This window comes from Oncorhynchus keta, unplaced genomic scaffold (genome assembly GCF_023373465.1).
Source record: "Oncorhynchus keta strain PuntledgeMale-10-30-2019 unplaced genomic scaffold, Oket_V2 Un_contig_2877_pilon_pilon, whole genome shotgun sequence".
In the NCBI taxonomy this organism is placed as follows: Eukaryota; Metazoa; Chordata; class Actinopteri; order Salmoniformes; family Salmonidae; genus Oncorhynchus; species Oncorhynchus keta.
The window spans coordinates 9,693-25,000 of record NW_026286219.1 but is presented as its reverse complement, the minus strand read 5'-3'; the positions used below and the strand labels follow the sequence as shown (position 1 = coordinate 25,000).

General features: G+C 41.4%; 1 long non-coding RNA gene across 1 annotated transcript; it reads left to right on the top strand.

Annotated features, from left to right (window-relative positions):
* Positions 1–4,371: 4,371 nt before the first annotated feature.
* LOC127923202 (uncharacterized) lies at positions 4,372–10,539 on the top strand. Its single transcript, XR_008113670.1, has 3 exons — positions 4,372–4,637; positions 10,255–10,273; positions 10,517–10,539. It is a non-coding gene; the product is annotated as an uncharacterized LOC127923202 (long non-coding RNA).
* The last annotated feature ends 4,769 nt before the right edge of the window (positions 10,540–15,308 follow it).

Sequence of the window (15,308 nt, the reverse complement as noted above, 5' to 3'; positions counted from 1 at the left end):
GTCATGTGATTGATCTGCTGTCGGAAAGACACCATCATTATCCTTTGTGTTTTAATCTTTCTGTGGTGTGTGTTAGGAGCATTCATGCGTGTGTGTGTGTAGGCGTTAGGAGTGCAAGCTTAGCAGCATTCTTCTCAGTGAAGCACAGCACCTCACTAGGCTACCACACTTCTAGAAGGTGCACCTTATATTGACAAACACACCCGGCTTACCACCCGGTACTAGACCCTGCACCTTAGAGACTATCACTACAGCCAACCACCCGGTACAGACCCTGCACCTTAGAGACTATCACTACATTATACCACCCGGTACTATACCCTGCACCTTAGAGACTATCACTACCTGGCTACCACCCGTACTATACCCCTGCACCTTAGAGACTATCACTACCCGGCTACCACCCGGTACTATACCCTGCACCTTAGAGACTATCACTACCCGTGTACCACCCGGTACTATACCCTGCACCTTAGAGACTATCACTGTGTGTCTCCACCTCGGTACTGTAACCTGCACCTTGAGATGTATGGCACTACCTGGCTACCACCCGGTACTATGTGTGTGTGTTAGAGACTGTCACTGTGTGGCTGTGGTACTCTGTGCACCTTGCTCCCAGCTACCACCCGGTACTATACCCTGCACCTTAGGGACTCAAACCCAGCTAAACCCGGACTCTGCACCCTTCACCTACACACCCCTGTGTTCATCACCCCGGCTGACAGTGAAACACAATCATTTCCATTTCCACCTGTGTCTGTCTCTCTGTTTCATCCACTCTGTATGCTCTCTGTCCATCTGTCTCCCTGTTGTGTCCACTGTGTATCTCTCTGTCCATATCTGTCTCTCTGATTCATTCACTCTGTACCCTGCACCTCACTCTGTCCATATCAGTCTCCCTGTTTCATCCACTCTGTATCTCTCTGTCCATATCTGTCTCTCTGTTTCATCCACTCTGTATCTCTCTGTCCATATCTGTCTCCCTGATTCATCCACTCTGTGTATGTGTCTGTCCATATCTGTCTCCCTGTTTCATCCACTCTGTATCTCTGTGTCTCTGATATCAGTCTCCCCTGTCATTCATCCACTCTGTATCTCTCTGTCCATATCAGTCTCCCTGTTTCATCCACTTGTCCATATCCTACTCCCTGTTTCATCCACTCTGTATCTCTCTGTCCATATCCTACTCCCTGTTTCATCCACTCATCTCTGCATTCTCTCTGTCCACCATCATCTCTCCTATGTTTTCATCCACTCTGTGTCTCTCTGTCCATATCTGTCTCCCTGTTTCATCCACTCTGTCCATATCTTCCAGTGAAGCACATCCACTCTGTATCTCTGTCCATACCACTCCCTGTTTCATCCACCTGCACCTCTAGAGACCATATCAGTCTCCCTGGTTCATCCACTCTGTCCATATCCTACCTTGTTTCATCACTACCTGGCAATCTCCGTCCATATCCTCTGCACCTGTTTCATCCCGGCTGTATCTCTCTGTCCATATCCTGTCACCTCTGAGACTATCACTCCCGTATCTCTCTCCATATCTGTCTCCCTGCACCTCTGAGACTATCACTCCCGGCTTCATCCACCCGGTACTCTCCCTGCACCTTAGAGACTGTCTCCCGGTTTCATCCACTCTGTATCTCTCTGTCCTTAGAGACTATCACTCCCGTTTCATCCACTCTGTATCTCCTGTCCAGAGACTATCACCTCCCTGTTTCACCCGGTCTACATACTCTCTGTCCTTATCTGTCTACCCTGTTTCATCCACCCTGCATCTCTCTGTCCAGAGACTGTCTCCCTGTTTCATCCACTCGGTCCATATCTGCTCACCTGAGACTTCACTCCCGGCTACCACTGGTATCTCCTGCACCTTAGAGACTGTCTCTACCCGGCACCACTCCGGTACTATACCCTGCACCTTAGAGACTGTCACTCCCGGCTATCCACCCTGTATATCTCCTGCACCTTATCTGTCTCTCTGTTTCATCCCCCGGTATCTCTCTGTCCATAGACTATCTCCTGTTTCATCCCACTCTGTCCATATCCTACTCCCTGTTTCATCCACTCTGTATCTACCCTGTCCATAGAGACTGTCTCCCTGTTTCATCCACTTCTGTCCATATCTGTCTCCCTGTTTCATCCACTCTGCATCTCTCTGTCCACTATCAGTCTCCCTGATTCATCCACTCTCTATCTCTGTCCATAGACTGTCTCCCTGTTTCATCCACCCGGTATCTCCCTGTCCAGACTATCACTCCCTGTTTCACCCACTCTGTACCCCTGCACCTGTCCACTATCACTACCCGGCAATCCACTCTGTCCATATGCACCTCACTACCCAGCTACCACTCTGTATCTCTCCCCATATCTGTCTCCCTGTTTCATCCACTCTGTATCTCTCTGTCCATATCTGTCTCTCTGATTCATCCACTCTGTATCTCTCTGTCCATATCTGTCTCCCTGTTTCATCCACTCTGTCCATATCTGTCTCCCTGTTTCATCCACTCTGTATCTCTCTGTCCATATCTGTCTCCCTGATTCATCCACTCTGTATCTCTCTGTCCATATCAGTCTCCCTGTTTCATCCACTCTGTATCTCTCTGTCCATATCAGTCTCCCTGTTTCATCCACTCTGTATCTCTCTGTCCATATCTGTCTCCCTGTTTCATCCACTCTGTATCTCTCTGTCCATATCTGTCTCCCTGTTTCATCCACTCTGTCCATATCTGTCTCCCTGTTTCATCCACTCTGTATCTCTCTGTCCATATCTGTCTCCCTGTTTCATCCACTCTGTATCTCTCTGTCCATATCTGTCTCCCTGTTTCATCCACTCTGTATCTCTCTGTCCATATCTGTCTCTCTGTTTCATCCACTCTGTATCTCTCTGTCCATATCTGTCTCCCTGTTTCATCCACTCTGTATCTCTCTGTCCATATCTGTCTCTCTGTTTCATCCACTCTGTATCTCTCTGTCCATATCAGTCTCCCTGTTTCATCCACTCTGTATCTCTCTGTCCATATCAGTCTCTCTGATTCATCCACTCTGTATCTCTCTGTCCATATCTGTCTCCCTGTTTCATCCACTCTGTATCTCTCTGTCCATATCTGTCTCCCTGTTTCATCCACTCTGTATCTCTCTGTCCATATCAGTCTCCCTGTTTCATCCACTCTGTATCTCTCTGTCCATATCAGTCTCCCTGTTTCATCCACTCTGTATCTCTCTGTCCATATCTGTCTCCCTGTTTCATCCACTCTGTATCTCTCTGTCCATATCAGTCTCCCTGTTTCATTCACTCTTGTCTGCATCAGGCTCTGGGTTGAAGTTTCCCCCATGGTACAGATCCAGTATCAGCTTCCCCTCCCCCAATCGTTCCCTTAACCATTTGTGGGGAACAATGTTAAACTGACCCAAGATCAGCATCTAGGGACAACGTCACCCTTCTCCCTATGTTGTGTGGAAAAAGGCCTGCATAACCGGTTATCTTGTGTCCCATGAACTATATCCCCAGAGACCAGTTGACTCTATTATAGCAACCTGTTATAGCGATAATAACCGGTTATCTTGTGTTCCATGAACTATATCCCCAGAGACCAGTTGGCTCTATTATAGCAATCTGTTATAGCGATAATAACCGGTTATCTTGTGTTCCATGAACTATATCCCCAGAGACCAGTTGGCTCTATTATAGCAACCTGTTATAGCGATAATAACCGGTTATCTTGTGTCCCATGAACTATATCCCCAGAGACCAGTTGGCTCTATTATAGCAACCTGTTATAGTGATAATAACCGGTTATCTTGTGTTCCATGAACTATATCCCCAGAGACCAGTTGACTCTATTATAGCAACCTGTTATAGTGATAATAACCGGTTATCTTGTGTTCCATGAACTATATCCCCAGAGACCAGTTGGCTCTATTATAGCAACCTGTTATAGCGATAATAACCGGTTATCTTGTGTTCCATGAACTATATCCCCAGAGACCAGTTGACTCTATTATAGCAACCTGTTATAGTGATAATAACCGGTTATCTTGTGTCCCATGAACTATATCCCCAGAGACCAGTTGACTCTATTATAGCAACCTGTTATAGTGATAATAACCGGTTATCTTGTGTTCCATGAACTATATCCCCAGAGACCAGTTGGCTCTATTATAGCAACCTGTTATAGTGATAATAACCGGTTATCTTGTGTTCCATGAACTATATCCCCAGAGACCAGTTGACTCTATTATAGCAACCTGTTATAGTGATAATAACCGGTTATCTTGTGTTCCATGAACTATATCCCCAGAGACCAGTTGACTCTATTATAGCAACCTGTTATAGTGATAATAACCGGTTATCTTGTGTCCCATGAACTATATCCCCAGAGACCAGTTGGCTCTATTATAGCAACCTGTTATAGTGATAATAACCGGTTATCTTGTGTTCCATGAACTATATCCCCAGAGACCAGTTGGCTCTATTATAGCAACCTGTTATAGTGATAACAACCGGTTATCTTGTGTTCCTAGATCAGTGATATCTGTTTCCAGCTGACCCCATGACAGTCATTGTCTCGTCATCATGAGATCACACCACCTCTTCCTCCTGTTCTACCTCACAGCTCTCTGCTGCTACTGGGGTAAGTACAGTAGAGTACAAACGAGTGCAGTACAATACAATAGACAGTGGAAAACAGTAGAGAACAGTAGAGTACAGTACATTACAGTACAGTAGAATACAGTAGAGAACAGTAGAATACAGTACATTACAGTAGAATACAGTAGACAGTAGAATACAGTATTGTAGTATAATACAGTAGACAGTAGAATACAGTAGACAGTAGAATACAGTATTGTAGTATAATACAGTAGACAGTAGAATACAGTAGACAGTAGAATACAGTATTGTAGTATAATACAGTATTGTAGTAGAATACAGTAGAAAACAGACAGTAGAATATAATAGAATAAAGTAGACAGCAGAGTACAGTAAATATAGCAGAGTACAGTAAAATAGTAGAGAGTACAGTAGAATGTAGAGATACAGTAAAATATAGTAGAATACAGTAAAATATAGCAGAGTACAGTAAAATATAGCAGAATACAGTAGAATATAGCAGAGTACAGTAAAATATAGCAGAGTACAGTAAAATATAGCAGAATACTGTAAAATATAGCAGAGTACAGTAAAATATAGCAGAATACTGTAAAATATAGCAGAGTACAGTAAAATATAGCAGAATACAGTAAAATATAGCAGAATACAGTAAAATATAGCAGAGTATAGTAGAATGTAGCAGAGTACATTAAAATATAGCAGACTACAGTAAAATATAGCAGAGTACAGTAAAATATAGCAGAGTACAGTAAACTATAGCAGAGTACAGTAGAATATAGCAGAGTACAGTAGAATATAGCAGAGTACAGTAAAATATAGCAGAGTACAGTAGAATATAGCAGAGTACAGTAAAATATAGCAGAATACAGTAAAATATAGCAGAATACAGTAAAATATAGCAGAGTACAGTAGAATGTAGCAGAGTACATTAAAATATAGCAGAGTACAGTAAAATATAGCAGAATACAGTAAAATATAGCAGAGTACAGTAGAATGTAGCAGAGTACAGTAAAATATAGCAGAGTACAGTAGAATATAGCAGAGTACAGTAGAATATAGCAGAGTACAGTAAAATATAGCAGAGTAAGTACAGTAGAATATAGCAGAGTACAGTAGAATATAGCAGAGGACTGTAAAATATAGCAGGGTACAGTAAAATATAGCAGAGTACAGTAAAATATAGTAGAGTACAGTAAAATACAGTAGACACTAGAGTACAGCAGGGTGCAGTAAAATACAGTAGATTACAGTAGAATATAGCAGAGTACAGTAAAATATAGCAGAGTATACAGTAGAGTATTGTATAGTACAGTAGAATACAGTAGACAGTAGAGTACAGTAGATAGTAGAGTACAGTAGATAGTAGAGTACAGTAGACAGTAGAGTACAGTACAGTAGTGTATAGTAGAGTACAGTAGAGTACAGTAGACAGTACAGTACAGTACAGTAGAGTACAGTAGAGTACAGTAGTGTACAGTAGAGTACAGTAGAGTACAGTAGACAGTAGAATACAGTAGACAGTAGAATACAGTATTGTAGTATAATACAGTAGACAGTAGAATACAGTATTGTAGTATAATACAGTAGACAGTAGAATACAGTAGACAGTAGAATACAGTATTGTAGTATAATACAGTAGACAGTAGAATACAGTAGACAGTAGAATACAGTATTGTAGTATAATACAGTAGACAGTAGAATACAGTAGACAGTAGAATACAGTATTGTAGTATAATACAGTATTGTAGTAGAATACAGTAGAAAACAGACAGTAGAATATAATAGAATAAAGTAGACAGCAGAGTACAGTAAAATATAGCAGAGTACAGTAAAATATAGCAGAGTACAGTAAAATATAGCAGAGTACAGTAAAATGTAGCAGAGTACAGTAAAATATAGCAGAGTACAGTAGAATATAGCAGAGTACAGTAGAATATAGCAGAGTACAGTAAAATATAGCAGAGTACAGTAAAATATAGCAGAATACAGTAGAATATAGCAGAGTACAGTAGAATGTAGCAGAGTACAGTAAAATATAGCAGAATACAGTAAAATATAGCAGAGTACAGTAAAATATAGCAGAATACAGTAGAATATAGCAGAGTACAGTAAAATATAGCAGAGTACAGTAGAATGTAGCAGAGTACAGTACAATATAGCAGAGTACAGTAAAATATAGCAGAATACAGTAGAATATAGCAGAGTACAGTAAAATATAGCAGAGTATAGTAAAATATAGCAGAATACAGTAAAATATAGCAGAGTACAGTAAAATATAGCAGAATACTGTAAATATAGCAGAATACAGTAGAATGTAGCAGAGTACATTAAAATATAGCAGAGTACAGTAAAATATAGCAGAGTACAGTAAAATATAGCAGAGTACAGTAAAATATAGCAGAGTACAGTAAAATATAGCAGAGTACAGTAGAATGTAGCAGAGTACAGTAAAATATAGCAGAGTATACAGTACAGTATAGTATAGTACAGTAGAATACAGTAGACAGTAGAGTACAGTAGACAGTAGAGTACAGTACAGTAGTGTATAGTAGAGTACAGTAGAGTACAGTAGACAGTAGAGTACAGTAGACAGTAGAGTACAGTACAGTAGAGTACAGTAGAGTACAGTAGTGTACAGTAGAGTACAGTAGAGTACAGTAGACAGTAGAATACAGTAGACAGTAGAATACAGTATTGTAGTATAATACAGTAGACAGTAGAATACAGTAGACAGTAGAATACAGTATTGTAGTATAATACAGTAGACAGTAGAATACAGTAGACAGTAGAATACAGTATTGTAGTATAATACAGTAGACAGTAGAATACAGTAGACAGTAGAATACAGTATTGTAGTATAATACAGTAGTAGAATACAGTAGACAGTAGAATACAGTATTGTAGTATAATACAGTATTGTAGTAGAATACAGTAGAAAACAGACAGTAGAATATAATAGAATAAAGTAGACAGCAGAGTACAGTAAAATATAGCAGAGTACAGTAAAATATAGCAGAGTACAGTAGAATATAGCAGAGTACAGTAAAATATAGCAGAGTACAGTAGAATGTAGCAGAGTACAGTAAAATATAGCAGAATACAGTAAAATATAGCAGAGTACAGTAAAATATAGCAGAATACAGTAGAATATAGCAGAGTACAGTAAAATATAGCAGAGTACAGTAGAATGTAGCAGAGTACAGTAAATATAGCAGAATACAGTAAAATATAGCAGAGTACAGTAAAATATAGCAGAATACAGTAGAATATAGCAGAGTACAGTAAAATATAGCAGAGTACAGTAGAATGTAGCAGAGTACAGTAAAATATAGCAGAATACAGTAAAATATAGCAGAGTACAGTAAAATATAGCAGAATACAGTAGAATATAGCAGAGTACAGTAAAATATAGCAGAGTACAGTAAAATATAGCAGAGTACAGTACAATATAGCAGAGTACAGTAAAATATAGCAGAATACAGTAGAATATAGCAGAGTACAGTAAAATATAGCAGAGTATAGTAAAATATAGCAGAATACAGTAAAATATAGCAGAGTACAGTAAAATATAGCAGAATACTGTAAAATATAGCAGAATACAGTAGAATGTAGCAGAGTACATTAAAATATAGCAGAATACAGTAAAATATAGCAGAGTACAGTAAAATATAGCAGAGTACAGTAAAATATAGCAGAATACAGTAAAATATAGCAGAGTACAGTAAAATATAGCAGAGTACAGTAAAATATAGCAGAGTACAGTAAAATATAGCAGAGTACAGTAAAATATAGCAGAGTACAGTAAAATATAGCAGAGTACAGTAGAATGTAGCAGAGTACAGTAAAATATAGCAGAGTACAGTAGAATATAGCAGAGTACAGTAGAATATAGCAGAGTACAGTAAAATATAGCAGAGTACAGTAAAATATAGCAGAGTACAGTAAAATATAGCAGAATACAGTAAAATATAGCAGAGTACAGTAGAATGTAGCAGAGTACATTAAAATATAGCAGAGTACAGTAAAATATAGCAGAATACAGTAAAATATAGCAGAGTACAGTAAAATATAGCAGAGTACAGTAGAATGTAGCAGAGTACAGTAAAATATAGCAGAGTACAGTAGAATATAGCAGAGTACAGTAAAATATAGCAGAGTAAGTACAGTAGAATATAGCAGAGTACAGTAGAATATAGCAGAGGACGGTAAAATATAGCAGGGTACAGTAAAATATAGCAGAGTACAGTAAAATATAGTAGAGTACAGTAAAATACAGTAGACACTAGAGTACAGCAGGGTGCAGTAAAATACAGTAGATTACAGTAGAATATAGCAGAGTACAGTAAAATATAGCAGAGTATACAGTACAGTATAGTATAGTACAGTAGAATACAGTAGACAGTAGAGTACAGTAGACAGTAGAGTACAGTAGATAGTAGAGTACAGTAGACAGTAGAGTACAGTACAGTAGTGTATAGTAGAGTACAGTAGAGTACAGTAGACAGTAGAGTACAGTAGACAGTAGAGTACAGTACAGTAGAGTACAGTAGAGTACAGTAGTGTACAGTAGAGTACAGAGAGTACAGTAGACAGTAGAGTACAGTAGAAAGTAGAGTACAGTAGTGTATAGTAGAGTACAGTAGAGTACAGTAGACAGTAGAGTACAATAGACAGTAGAGTACAGTAGAGTACAGTAGACAGTAGAGTACAGTAGACAGTAGAGTACAGTACAGTAGTGTATAGTAGAGTACAGTAGACAGTAGAGTACAGTAGACAGTAGAGTACAGTAGAGTACAGTAGACAGTAGAGTACAGTAGACAGTAGTGTATAGTAGAGTACAGTAGAGTACAGTAGTGTGTAGTAGAGTACAGTAGACAGTAGAGTACAGTAGAGTACAGTAGAGTACAGTAGACAGTAGAGTACAGTAGAGTACAGTAGACTGGAGAGTACAGTAGAGTACAGTAGAGTACAGTAGACAGTAGAGTACAGTAGACTGGAGAGTACAGTAGAGTACAGTAGACAGTAGAGTACAGTAGAGTACAGTAGAGTACAGTAGAGTACAGTAGACAGTATAGTACAGTAGACAGTAGCGTACAGTAGACAGTAGTGTGTAGTAGAGTACAGTAGAGTACAGTAGACAGTAGAGTACAGTAGACAGTAGAGTACAGTACAGTAGAGTACAGTACAGTAGACAGTAGAGTACAGTAGACAGTAGAGTACAGTAGACAGTAGAGTACAGTAGACAGTAGTGTGTAGTAGAGTACAGTAGACAGTAGAGTACAGTAGACAGTAGAGTACAGTACAGTAGACAGTAGAGTACAGTAGACTGGAGAGCAGGTCCACTGTACTCAAGGGCAGGATCAGGTTAACTGCTGCAAATGTAAATACATGACATTTTAATGGATGCTGTGGCTTTTTATTACACAGAAAACCTGGATATTTGTATTGACATTTGTACATGTATTCCCCTGGTAGCAGAGAGAGAGACAGAATAACAGTTAACAGTACTGTCTAATGAATTGGAAGAATTCAAGTTTTAATTAATTGCCCACAATCAATAACTTTCTTCTCAGATTAAATAAATGAAATAAACACGTTCAATTATGAAACCAATAAATGATGTCATTGTGTTCCCACAGGAGCATCAGATGCACAACGGTAAGTCATTGTCATCGGAGCCACATTCCAGTCCAGAATGAGGCCCATAACAACACTTAACAATCACATCAGCTCTAGATTCTTTGAGGATTCTTTGGTGTAACTTTAGAACTCTAGAAGGTTCTCTGTGTCCTCATGATTCTTCTTCTGTAAGTTAGGCAGCTGAAATATGTCAAGAATTTTTCTGACGTTTTCTTTTTGTCTTTTAATGCTTCACCCTCCCCTGCTGATGGAAACTTAAAGAAATGAGACCTGCCTTACGCAAGAACTCTGTACTCAGGTGAGTGCTAGCATTCAACCTCTCCCTCACCCTCCACCCCCTCTCCTTCCTCTCTCTCTTTCCCTCCCTCCATCCCTCTGTCTCTCTCTCATAAAAAACATGTCTAACAAGGTGAAAGGTCAGAGTGATTCAGTAGAATCTAAACAGGTTTGACGTGTTTGATATGTGTGTAAGTCTCAGTAGCTGCACATCGACACGTGTGTCGTTCTTTGAACGTGTCCTTCCTCCATTGATACCCAGTGTGCGCACAGAGGGTCACACATCTCTGAGGAAACAACATGTCCCAAACAGGGCCCTATGCCCTATTCAGTGCACTACTGGTCAAAAGTGGTGCACTAAATAGGGAATTAGAATGCCATTTGGGATACATACCATGTTTATAAAGTTCAACCAATAGTAATCCACCATCAGATGAATCAGGTGTGTTAGTGCCGGGCTGGAACAAAAGCCTGCGCTGACACCCTGCGGCCCCCAGGGACAGCCTCCAGGGGTCCCGTGTAGCTCAGTTGGTAGAGCATTGTGGGTTCGATTCCCACGGGGACCAATATGAAAAAGAAAGTATGAAAGTATGAATGTGTTCTGTTGGGGGAACAGGAGGAGTTGGGAAACACTGGTTTAGAATGTGTTCTGTTGGAGGAACAGGAGGAGTTGGGAAACACTGGTTTAGAATGTGTTCTGTTGGGGGAACAGGAGGAGTTGGGAAACACTGGTTTAGAATGTGTTCTGTTGGAGGAACAGGAGGAGTTGGGAAACACTGGTTTAGAATGTGTTCTGTTGGGGGAACAGGAGGAGTTGGGAAACACTGGTTTAGAATGTGTTCTGTTGGAGGAACAGGAGGAGTTGGGAAACACTGGTTTAGAATGTGTTCTGTTGGAGGAACTGGAGGAGTTGGGAAACACTGGTTTAGAATGTGTTCTGTTGGAGGAACTGGAGGAGTTGGGGAACACTGGTTTAGAATGTGTTCTGTTGGAGGAACTGGAGGAGTTGGGAAACACTGGTTTAGAATGTGTTCTGTTGGGGGAACTGGAGTTGGGGAACACTGGTTTAGAATGTGTTCTGTTGGAGGAACTGGAGGAGTTGGGGAACACTGGTTTAGAATGTGTTCTGTTGGGGGAACTGGAGGAGTTGGGAAACACTGGTTTAGAATGTGTTCTGTTGGAGGAACAGGAGGAGTTGGGAAACACTGGTTTAGAATGTGTTCTGTTGGAGGGAGGAGTTGGGGAACACTGGTTTAGAATGTGTTCTGTTGGGGGAACTGGAGGAGTTGGGAAACACTGGTTTAGAATGTGTTCTGTTGGAGGAACAGGAGGAGTTGGGGAACACTGGTTTAGAATGTGTTCTGTTGGAGGAACTGGAGGAGTTGGGGAACACTGGTTTAGAATGTGTTCTGTTGGAGGAACTGGAGGAGTTGGGGAACACTGGTTTAGAATGTGTTCTGTTGGGGAACTGGAGGAGTTGGGAAACACTGGTTTAGAATGTGTTCTGTTGGAGGAACAGGAGGAGTTGGGAAACACTGGTTTAGAATGTGTTCTGTTGGGGGAACTGGAGGAGTTGGGAAACACTGGTTTAGAATGTGTTCTGTTGGAGGAGTTGGGGAACACTGGTTTAGAATGTGTTCTGTTGGAGGAGTTGGGAAACACTGGTTTAGAATGTGTTCTGTTGGAGGAACTGGAGGAGTTGGGAAACACTGGTTTAGAATGTGTTCTGTTGAGGAACTGGAGGAGTTGGGGAACACTGGTTTAGAATGTGTTCTGTTGGAGGAACTGTTGGGGAACACTGGTTTAGAATGTGTTCTGTTGGGGGAACTGGAGGAGTTGGGAAACACTGGTTTAGAATGTGTTCTGTTGGAGGAACAGGAGGAGTTGGGAAACACTGGTTTAGAATGTGTTCTGTTGGGGGAACTGGAGGAGTTGGGAAACACTGGTTTAGAATGTGTTCTGTTGGGGGAACACTGGTTTAGAATGTGTTCTGTTGGAGGAGTTGGGAAACACTGGTTTAGAATGTGTTCTGTTGGAGGAACTGGAGGAGTTGGGAAACACTGGTTTAGAATGTGTTCTGTTGGAGGAACTGGAGGAGTTGGGAAACACTGGTTTAGAATGTGTTCTGTTGGAGGAACAGGAGGAGTGGGAAACACTGGTTTAGAATGTGTTCTGTTGGAGGAACTGGAGGAGTTGGGAAACACTGGTTTAGGAGTTGGGGATGTGTTCTGTTGGAGGAGTTGGGGAACACTGGTTTAGAATGTGTTCTGTTGGGGAGTTGGGGAACACTGGTTTAGAATGTGTTCTGTTGGAGGAACTGGAGGAGTTGGGGAACACTGGTTTAGAATGTGTTCTGTTGGAGGAGTTGGGGAACACTGGTTTAGAATGTGTTCTGTTGGAGGAGTTGAACACTGGTTTAGAATGGTTCTGTTGGGGGAGTTGGGAAACACTGGTTTAGAATGTGTTCTGTTGGGGGAACTGGAGGAGTTGGGAAAGTGGTTTAGAATGTGTTCTGTTGGGGGAGTTGGGAAACACTGGTTTAGAATGTGTTCTGTTGGAGGAACTGGAGGAGTTGGGGAACACTGGTTTACTGGTTTGGTTTAGAATGTGTTCTGTTGGAGGAACTGGAGGAGTTGGGAAACACTGGTTTAGAATGTGTTCTGTTGGAGGAACAGGAGGAGTTGGGAAACACTGGTTTAGAATGTGTTCTGTTGGAGGAGTTGGGAAACACTGGTTTAGAATGTGTTCTGTTGGAGGAGTTGGGAAACACTGGTTTAGAAATGTGTTCTGTTGGAGGAACTGGAGGAGTTGGGAAACACTGGTTTAGAATGTGTTCTGTTGGAGGAGTTGGGAAACACTGGTTTAGAATGTGTTCTGTTGGAGGAACTGGAGGAGTTGGGAAACACTGGTTTAGAATGTGTTCTGTTGGAGGAACAGGAGGAGTTGGGAAACACTGGTTTAGAATGTGTTCTGTTGGAGGAGTTGGGAAACACTGGTTTAGAATGTGTTCTGTTGGGGGAGTTGGGAAACACTGGTTTAGACTGTTGAGGAGTTGGGAAACACTGGTTTAGAATGTGTTCTGTTGGGGGAGGGGAGGTTTAGAATGGGAAGTTGGGAAACACTGGTTTAGAATGTGTTCTGTTGTTGGGAAACACTGGAACTGGGGGGAACTGGGGAGTTGGGAAACACTGGTTTAGAATGTGTTCTGTTGGAGGAGTTGGGAAACACTGGTTTAGAATGTGTTCTGTTGGAGGAGTTGGGAAACACTGGTTTAGAATGTGTTCTGTTGGAGGAACTGGAGGAGTTGGGAAACACTGGTTTAGAATGTGTTCTGTTGGAGGAGTTGGGAAACACTGGTTTACTGGTTGGGAAACACTGGTTTAGAATGTGTTCTGTTGGAGGAGTTGGGAAACACTGGTTTAGAATGTGTTCTGTTGGAGGAGTTGGGAAACACTGGTTTAGAATGTGTTCTGTTGGAGGAGTTGGGAAACACTGGTTTAGGATGTGTTCTGTTGGAGGAGTTGGGAAACACTGGTTTAGAATGTGTTCTGTTGGAGGAACTGGAGGAGTTGGGAAACACTGGTTTAGAATGTGTTCTGTTGGAGGAACTGGAGGAGTTGGGAAACACTGGTTTAGAATGTGTTCTGTTGGGAGTTGAACACTGGTTTAGAATGTGTTCTGTTGGAAAGGAGTTGGGAACACTGGTTTAGAATGTGTTCTGTTGGAGGAGTTGGGAAACACTGGTTTAGAATGTGTTCTGTTGAGGAACAGGAGGAGTTGGGAACACTGGTTTAGAATGTGTTCTGTTGGGGGAACAGGAGGAGTTGGGAAACACTGGTTTAGAATTCTGTTGGAGGAACAGGAGGAGTTGGGAAACACTGGTTTAGAATGTGTTCTGTTGGAGGAACAGGAGGAGTTGGGAAACACTGGAGTTTCTGTTGAGGAACAGGAGGAGTTGGGAAACACTGGTTTAGAATGTGTTCTGTTGGAGGAACTGGAGGAGTTGGGAAACACTGGTTTAGAATGTGTTCTGTTGGAGGAACTGGAGGAGTTGGGGAACACTGGTTTAGAATGTGTTCTGTTGGGGAACTGGAGGAGTTGGGAAACACTGGTTTTGTGTTCTGTTGGAGAGTTGGGAAACACTGGTTTAGAATGTGTTCTGTTGGAGGAACTGGAGGAGTTGGGAAACACTGGTTTAGAATGTGTTCTGTTGGAGGAACAGGAGGAGTTGGGAAACACTGGTTTAGAATGTGTTCTGTTGGAGGAACAGGAGGAGTTGGGAAACACTGGTTTAGAATGTGTTCTGTTGGAGGAACAGGAGGAGTTGGGAAACACTGGTTTAGAATGTGTTCTGTTGGAGGAACTGGAGGAGTTGGGAAACACTGGTTTAGAATGTGTTCTGTTGGAGGAGTTGGGAAACACTGGTTTAGAATGTGTTCTGTTGGAGGAACTGGTTTTAGGAGTTTCTGGGAAACACTGGTTTAGAATGTGTTCTGTTGGAGGAGTTGGGAAACACTGGTTTAGAATGTGTTCTGTTGGAGGAACTGGAGGAGTTGGGAAACACTGGTTTAGAATGTGTTCTGTTGGAGGAGTTGGGAAACACTGGTTTAGAATGTGTTCTGTTGGAGGAACAGGAGGAGTTGGGAAACACTGGTTTAGAATGTGTTCTGTTGGAGGAGTTGGGAAACACTGGTTTAGAATGTGTTCTGTTGGACTGGAGGAGTTGGGGAAACACTGGTTTAGAATGTGTTCTGTTGGAGGAGTTGGGAAACACTGG